The following is an 8875-nucleotide window of genomic DNA, read 5'->3' on the forward strand; positions in this document are numbered from 1 at the left end:
CGGGAGTCGGGCAGGAGTGGCTGGAGGAAGGGAGGAGCAGTTTTACAGCCATAATCTCACTCTTTGGTGAGGCTGGGACAGGTAAATTACCCGCTGCTGGCCGCCTGACCCCGTGGAATGGGATATGACCTCGTGTTTCGGCATGGGCCGGGTTGGGTTGAGAGGCTGCAGCTGGGGCCGGGTTGGGTGGGGAGGGTTTTGATGTTGTTTCCGAAATACACAGAAAGTTTTTCGCATGTGTTTGCTTGTTTACCTGCGTGATCACCAGAGAGGTGGGGGCTTCTTTCATCTGGGTGTGTAGTGACCGCGCTGTGCTTTGCAGTCACGGTTTTTTGTGGGAGAGAAAGGGTGTGCCGAGTTAGATGCTCCCATGTTGCAGATTTCTTTATGTTTAGATTTGGGGGTGATACGCAACTAGACCACTTCTCAAAGTGTTTCTTTGTGAAATGTTTCACAAAGTGTTTCTGCGTTTCCTATTCAAAAACCCAGAAAACTGCAGCACAAGTCCAAGCTAACTGTTCTGTCAGTAGCTGTGATAAAACTGCTTCATTACATTTTCCCAATGCCATAACATGATGGTGTTCCACCACAGCATCAGGTCCCACCAGTGTCTCATGGGAGAAGCAGTAACCTGCTCACTGCCCTATGGGAGTGTATCTGGGAATGGTTTAAAGAACATTTGCTATCAACCCTGAGTTGCGCTGATGCCTGAAGAACTTAACAGAAGAAATATTTACAAATACAACTGCTGTACATGTCAGTGAAGAGCACAGATCCTTTATATTCACCTTTGTATTCACAGCTTCCTATCTCCAGGTTTACCATAGCATCCTTGTTTAATGGGTTCAGATGTTGGTTTTGGAGCTGTTTTAGTCTCGGTTCACACTTCTGTCTCTTGAGAGACAAAAACTTCAGATATGAGGGAAAATGTGTGAGTGACCCAGAGTTTGAAAACAACTGGCTTAAGTTCCATGCCTAGAAAAACTACTTCAAGATGGTTATTTTTTCCTGATTGTAACATTTTCTCTTCTTTCCAAAGGTCTTACTGGCTCTTGCATTTCTCTGGGGTGCCTGATGTTAAAAGTCCTGCCGGTGAAGGATTGCTCCCTTCCAAGTGGAGCACAGACCCTCCCAGGTAACCTTCCCTTCAGCAGCAGATTCCAAATGCTGTGCTCAGATCAGCTTTGATACTTGGAGGGCACAGAACTGTAGAACAGCCAATGGCTGTGTGACCTGCAGGAGTAAGCTGTTTTCAGTTGTGGTTGATTAAATCCAAAGTTTTGTTGTTTTGTTTTTGGTTGGTTTTGTTTTTGTTTTGTTAAGAAAGGAAACCCACATAAATCAATCTTCTTAATGGCCACAGGCTGTGTCCTTCGTTTAATCCTGCCTTTTGCCAGTTAAACTGGCACTGTGGCTGTTGGCTATTTCAGCCTTTTAGGTTGCCCACATTTCTGAACTGCTTTGAAAGTGAAAGTCTCCTATTTCTTTTTTTTTGGGTGGCAAAAATAGTTGGAGCTACGTACAATTATTTTAGCAGTCTAAGTAACTAATTAAGCCTTTTTTGGTCAGGAAAAGGCTTGTGGTTTTTAGATTTCAAAAGAGCTTTTATTATTCTAATGATAAGGTTGACTTGATAGAAATACTATTTTCTAAAAGTAACTGGTAGATATTGCTGGAGAGAGAAAATGATAATTTTATTTGGAGTTACTAATTTTTCCAAATAGTACTTTGATACCCTAGAAAAATAAAGATCTATATAAACTTAGATTATTTGATTTTATATTTTATATAAAATCAACATACATACATATGACACGTAATACTTAACTATTTATTGAGAAGCAATGCTTCATTCAAAACAGTCATTAATCTGATTAACTGTGTTTCTAAAAACGTCCTTTGTTCATGTAAACTCCATCCTTCTTCTGAGGACTTCTTAATTGCAGTTAGGTTTAAAATTTTTCCACTTCAATTGTAAGCGCCTTTTGCTTCATCATATATTATTGTAGAGGGTTCATTGTGGGGGAGAGAGGAAAAGAAATATTTCTCTGTTGAATTGACTCACCATAGGTCAGTAATTTTTGCCAGCTCATGTGCAGTGTTAGAAATATGGTGCAGGCAATTGTCATCTGCTAACCTAGAGGAAAAATAATTGTATCAAAAGACGCGAACAGTAGGCACTGTTAGAAGTTTTTTGGGCAGCTCGTTGGCAGCTATTCACCACAGAGGGCTGACAGGTAATGCAGACATTGCAGACTCGTGTCATAACACATAAAATCAAAAAATGGAGCACGAACGCAGAAAGCACTTCAGCTCTTGACACACATTTGCTCCCACAGGGCAGCAGGGTTTATGACTGACTCCCTTGATGAAGCAAATCTCAGACCTGACTTAAATAACTGAGTAAATAAAAAAGCCTGGTTTTGAAGTACCTAAATTGGTATGTGGCAGCATGTCTGTTCCCTGAATGTACTGACTATGTGTGACACTAATAGGTGGTTATACCCTCAAAACCCTTCAGCTTTCCTTTTAAAGGAATGTTTGTTTCCCTTCCAGTATGTGCAAGGAAAGTGTGTGGTTAAAGACTAAACCTACAGTTCAAGAGCAAGTAAAAGGAATCTCTGAATAGATTTGCATGGCATCTCATGACTTTCAGTGAATTTTGTGAGCTCTGAGGATGAAGGATGGCTATCCACCCTTGCAGGTTTTGGCAGATACATATGAAAAATAATCTGTTAAGTGTTTGCTTTTAGTGAAGCAGACGACTGGCTGCAGTCTTCTCCAGCTGTGCTGGTAATGCCACTTGTTAGAGCATGAGTCAAAACACAGGCTTGCTTTTTTCAGAAAAAAAGGAAGAAGGTGCATGTCACTATTTGCCTTCTCCATGAACATGAGACACTCTATGTCAAAGCCCGGTAGTTATCCTACCGCCATTAGCAGGCACTTCAGCCGTTGTGTCCTTACAGTTTATCCTGTCCTTACAGCCACAGGAGAAGAGCAGGGAACAGAGATGCCTAAATCTCTGTCACCTTGCCCTACACTTTATCCAAGTTGCTTAAAGGCTCTTGAAGGAAGGTGCAGCCAGCAGCATCAGGAAACCTAGTCCAGCGGTACAGCTGGGAGCTGTGGCTGAGGCCACAGAATTATGAGTTTCATAGGTCTTCAGAGCTTTTGGAGATGAATCATTAGCATGAATTCTAAAAGACACACTAATCCAGCTGGGTTCACTACTGAGTAGGTAGTCTGTGAGGTAGGGTTTTGTCTTCTCAGTCAGCCAAACCCCAGCTTTCTTGAAGTTAGTAATATAAAATTCCAGTTGACTTTCAACAAAACCAGCAGTTTCCATACTGACTTTAGTTAGTATTTATTTGGTCAATAGCAGAAATAAGGACCTATAAGTATCATTAGTCCAGTCGCACAAGTATTGAAAAATTAGAAGAGTAGGAGGGTTTCCACCCCTTTAGGAACCAGCAGAGATTTCAGACATTTTTAATAGCCTCAGGAAGGTCGCAGCCTCTTAAGTGGCTGTGCAAAAGTGTGTGTCACAGCACCATCAATGCAGTTGTCAAAACACCAGCCCTGGAAGCTAGGGGATTATAAGGGTTGTTCAAGGTTTATTCTTCTCTTCTCTTCTCTTCTCTTCTCTTCTCTTCTCTTCTCTTCTCTTCTCTTCTCTTCTCTTCTCTTCTCTTCTCTTCTCTTCTCTTCTCTTCTCTTCTCTTCTCTTCTCTTCTCTTCTCTTCTCTTCTCTTCTCTTCTCTTCTCTTCCCTTCCCTTCCCTTCCCTTCCCTTCCCTTCCCTTCCCTTCCCTTCCCTTCCCTTCCCTTCCCTTCCCTTCCCTTCCCTTCCCTTCCCTTCCCTTCCCTTCCCTTCCCTTCCCTTCCCTTCCCTTCCCTTCCCTTCCCTTCCCTTCCCTTCCCTTCCCTTCCCTTCCCTTCCCTTCCCTTCCCTTCCCTTCCCTTCCCTTCCCTTCCCTTCCCTTCCCTTCCCTTCCCTTCCCTTCCCTTCCCTTCCCTTCCCTTCCCTTCCCTTCCCTTCCCTTCCCTTCCCTTCCCTTCCCTTCCCTTCCCTTCCCTTCCCTTCCCTTCCCTTCCCTTCCCTTCCCTTCCCTTCCCTTCCCTTCCCTTCCCTTCCCTTCCCTTCCCTTCCCTTCCTCTAGATTTTTCCAAAGCCTTCTCTCTTTTGGTGAGATTTCTGAAAAAGTTTTTCAATTATTGAGTGTATTCCTAAGTGGTCGGAAGTACCATGTTCTTTGACTAGATTTCATAATATCTGACATCTTATCTAGAGCTGAGGTTTTGGGCGTGTGACTACACTTTGTAGTGCATTTGTTGCCCTCTCTGCTTCTCAGCACCTGTCTATCCATAGTGCCCTGGATGGTTAAGGGGAGAGCAGAAGTTTACATACATATATGTTTTTCTTGAAAGCTGCCAAGCTTCTACTCTTATTTGCAACCCCTTTTAGGTGGTGTGATTTTACCCATGGTGGGTTACTCCCACAGGTTCAAACACAGGCAAAACCAAATATGCACCTGTCTCTTTTCTCTCTCTCTTTGCATGTTTTCTGTGTGTGAGGCATGGGTAGAAGTTTCTGTGGTTCCCAGAGGAGGAGGGGGTGAGGAGTGGGTGACAGGGGAAATGGTGGTTGTAGTCATGAAGTTGTTTAGGCACTGCATAGAGAGAAGTCATGTGAGCGGTCAAGTCAGGTGCATGGTACTATATGTGGCAAACATTTGTGCTGTATTTATTTTTACATGGTGTTTCTCAGTGCAAAAGCTGCTCTTTGCATTTCAAGTCTGACATTTTGGATGTTTTGTTTAACAGTTTTAAAGCTAGACTGAAAATCTGGACCAATTTTAAAACCACTGACCAAGTTTCATTCTCTGAGCAGATGCCACATAGTTTCACAGGCTGGTTTTCTTTGCCTCAAATTGAGGGTTAAAGAAAGGGCATCCTTTGAGAAATAGCTGTTCTTTTATATTCATATTAGCTAGTTTTATCAGTGTAGAAAGAAAGGGAGCATTGAACTCCATTGCACAATAAAAGACAGGGTTTGGTTTTTTTTTCCAGAATTGAAAAAGAGTGACTTTTGGATGCATCCAGTTATTTCCTCATATTTTTGAATCCACTTCACTTTTGAAGGATCTGCTGTTTAGAAAGTGAGTATTCACCTTTTCTGGATATCAGTGCTTTGCAAAGGGTCTGAACTAATACAAATGAAAGCCTTGTGGGAAACATTTTCTTTGAGATAGGATTCTCACCTTACCTTTCCTGTGACCTACTGTAGTCCCCAAAGCAGCTAAATGCAGTCCAAATTTCAAGATAAACATTTGCCTTTTCTTTTTTGAGATCTGTTGCTGAGATGCCTCTTGTAAAATCCCATGTACTTTAGAAAATGAGGGAAATAAACAGCAGAGGATGTGTGTTTGCTGACTAGACTTAGAGGAAAATTCTGAATTAGAATGTGGTATCTTACTAATAATGGAACTGTTTTGAAGTTTGCACATATGTATTCTAGTCACAAAACATTATTTAGGTGATTGATATTGATAATCTTAATAATCATAATCATAATAGGTGGTCTCAATTTCCAAAGCTGCTGCAATCTGTTACAGAAACATAGATGAGGTGAATTGGGAAAAAATGCCTATGTTTTAACACATAATTTAATAAAAGTATCAACATAAGCAGCCTGGCCTTTGGCATGAATTTTTTACCAGCTTGGAGATGGAAGACTGCCCTTCTTGAAGGCACTTGGTTTCCAATCTACTTGCTTTTTCATCTCCCACGTTTTTCATTTTTTTACTTCATTATGAACTCGGGTCTTAGCTACCCAGATGCTTGGGGCCAAAGCCCATCTGTCATTTAGTGAGACTGGACTATTCCAAAACCTCCTGTCACTTGCAGGAGGACTCCAGCAGCGTACTGAACACCTGCACCTGCAAACTGAGCAGCTGCTTGGGTTGTTATTGAGACCTAGTGTGCAGTAATTGCAGGCTTTGTGGCATAATATTAAAATGTTTGATGAGATAACATGGCTCTTTCTGGCATTCTAGGGGTTTCCAGCCACCTCTGTGTGAGACATTTGGTGGCATTGTAATTACTTCTGAGGCTACTTAAGGCATGGCCAGAGCCTGTTTCCATCCATGGTGGATTTAGGTAGCTCTTCCTTTGTTCCTATTTATAAACTGATCTCTTTCCCTGACAATATGCAGAATGCTGACATATTTGGTAAACAGCTTGAGGTGGTGGATTTTTCATTTCAGGATTGTGGTCACTGCTTTCTGTTCTTCACTTGCTGTGAAATGTGCTCCTTAACTGGATGAAGTCTTTTAAACCAGAGAAGAATCACAGAATCATTTTGATAGGGAAAGACGTTTAATAGCATTAAGTCCAAGTGTTTCAGTTAGACATTTTGGGCCGTGTAATGATTTGTGCTCACACCTTTCAAATGTACTCACAAGTTACTGCTGACCTCACAAATGTGGGGCTAACAACTTAGTATTCCAGAAGTAACAGTGCATCTGTTAGGAGTATGTGTCAGTGTCCTCACCCATGAGCTGGCATCTCTTTGTACCATATGTCCTGCAAGCACCTCCAAAAGGTTGAGGAAAAATCCCCAACCTTCTTTTGTCAACGACCTTATTGTTCCTGTGTAGCAGTAGATAAATATATCATTGCAACATCTTTGCAAAGTCAGGAAATGTTCTTTTTGTAGTCCTCCCTATTAGAAACCTGAGGCACAGACGTGCTGCGAGGGGCTTTTTGTCCCACCAGTCTGAAGGAGCCAGGACAAAAAGCTGCAGATGAAATCAGGAGGCATCTAAGTCAGTGGAAGTTCTCCCCTTGACTTCCAACACCCAATCTTCACTGCAGTACCTGTGGGGGGTCAGTCCACGCAGTGACTACACCACCTTTCTTGTTTTGAGGGCTGCAAGTTTGCCCTGCTTATCCTGAGTCTGAAGCTGTTCCCTGTGTGACTTTCTCCTCAGTCCACTGCAGCTCGAAGTTCCATTTAGCTGCAGAGCAGTTGTCAGTGTTACCACATCTGTGGCTGAAATTAAGGTTACAAAAATTCTTTGTCTATTTAAGCAAGCATCAGGTCTGGGTACAATTTTTCTTTGTGTTGAGATGAAACGCTTTATTTCTGAAAACTGCTGATTTGTTCAAGCCAAAATGGAGACCAAGAGATGTATTTAACAGGATCCTGATTTATATAAAGAAGGAAAGGCACTTCAACTTTGATTGTGCACACCTCAAGAAAGTGCACCAGTCTCTAGATTGGGGATGGTACTGGTGGTGTAGCTGTTTTCGTTAAAAACCTCAAAAGATCTTGATTTAATTCTAAGGTGATATAAAAGCATCTCTGAAATAATGAAAAGTTTTGTGGGATGGGCAGATGAATGTTTCCATCCAGACACACTTACAAATTTTCTATTAATGCTTTGCTACTTTTTTATGGCAATGAAAGCAGAAGTTAGATTATAAAAAGCCAAACCATATTTATTAGCTGCAGTCACACTGGATTTGTTTTAAAATAATAAATGTTGTAGGGAAAAACGTCCAATCCAAATTACTTGCCAAGGTCTTCAGCAGGTGTAGTATCAGAATTGCACTATTTCCATTTTACACAGCAAACCAATTTACTGTCATTCAATTTTTTTAGCATAGATAAAATAGACATCCTGTTAATTATTCAAGTCTGCCACATTAAATACTTTCAATCACAATAATTTTGGTATCATCCTAAGATATGTTAGTGCTGACAAAAAAAAAAAAAAATTTAACATGGAATATTAAGCGTTCCTGAAGTAAAGCATAGGTTGTCTTTTCTTAAAAAAAAATAGTATTTACTATATTATGAAAGTGTCAAATGACCTGCAGTTCACAAGAAAATAAGTTACACTAATTTGGCTGAAAGTCTGAAAGAATCTGGTGAGTTTTCCTTTGCTGAATTAGTTGCTTCTTGTATATTTTATTTCTTTGCTGATGTGGAGCATTTGCTGTGGCATTTATACCCGATTCTCCTCAAACCTGGCAATATTTATCAAGTTTATTTGTTATTTTCCAGAAACTAAAGCTTTTGGCATGAGATCTAGATGGAGTTACTCAGTAATTTTTCCAGTTTGATCTGGTATTTTGAAGTATTGAAAAAAATGAAAGAAAGAAACCAGCAGCTCTAACTAGAATTATTAAAAGTTTTGTAGATTGGATGTATTCCAAAGTATTGTAGTGCTTTGGGCAGGGATTGAGAAAATAATGAACAAATCTGAATTACTGATTTTTTCTATAATAAAAATCACATCGTAGTTGAAATACAAATCTTAGGCTTATTTTTCTAAGAAAAAAAAGCATCTCTTGTTATAGATAGAAACAAGGTAAGGGGTTGAGAAGACACAGCAGTTTCTGAGGGTAATTTCAAATAAATGTAAAACTTTATAACTTTAAAATTGGAACTGATACTGGCCTTATTCTCAACCACTGGCAGGTCTCAGAACAGTTGATGCTCTTCATGTAGCTGTAAGCCTGAAAAAGGAGTTTGGCAGTTAGGTGGTGGTGGGAGGGAAAGTCTGTCATGTGGAGGAAGAAAAACAAAATCTTTTAGAAGAGGTAGCGAGGGATGAAAGAAAAACATGCAGTGAAGGGAGTGGGGAGCAAAAAGCTTGTGTGTGTCTCTGCATATCCCCGTTTTAGCTCCGGTGTGTATCCCAATATCCCACTGTGTACCAGAGAGCACTCTGTCACCAGCAATTGCTGAAAGGCACTTCTGCCTCCCCTGAGCCTGCAGAGCCAGCTCTCCACCTGCTCTGCTAGCCAGTGGTCCATGCGGAACTGGCTGGGGAGCTGAGCAAGATGTGCACGCCTTGCTTTCTAGG

The sequence above is a fragment of the Oenanthe melanoleuca genome, chromosome 1 (genome assembly GCF_029582105.1).
Source record: "Oenanthe melanoleuca isolate GR-GAL-2019-014 chromosome 1, OMel1.0, whole genome shotgun sequence".
In the NCBI taxonomy this organism is placed as follows: domain Eukaryota; kingdom Metazoa; phylum Chordata; class Aves; order Passeriformes; family Muscicapidae; genus Oenanthe; species Oenanthe melanoleuca.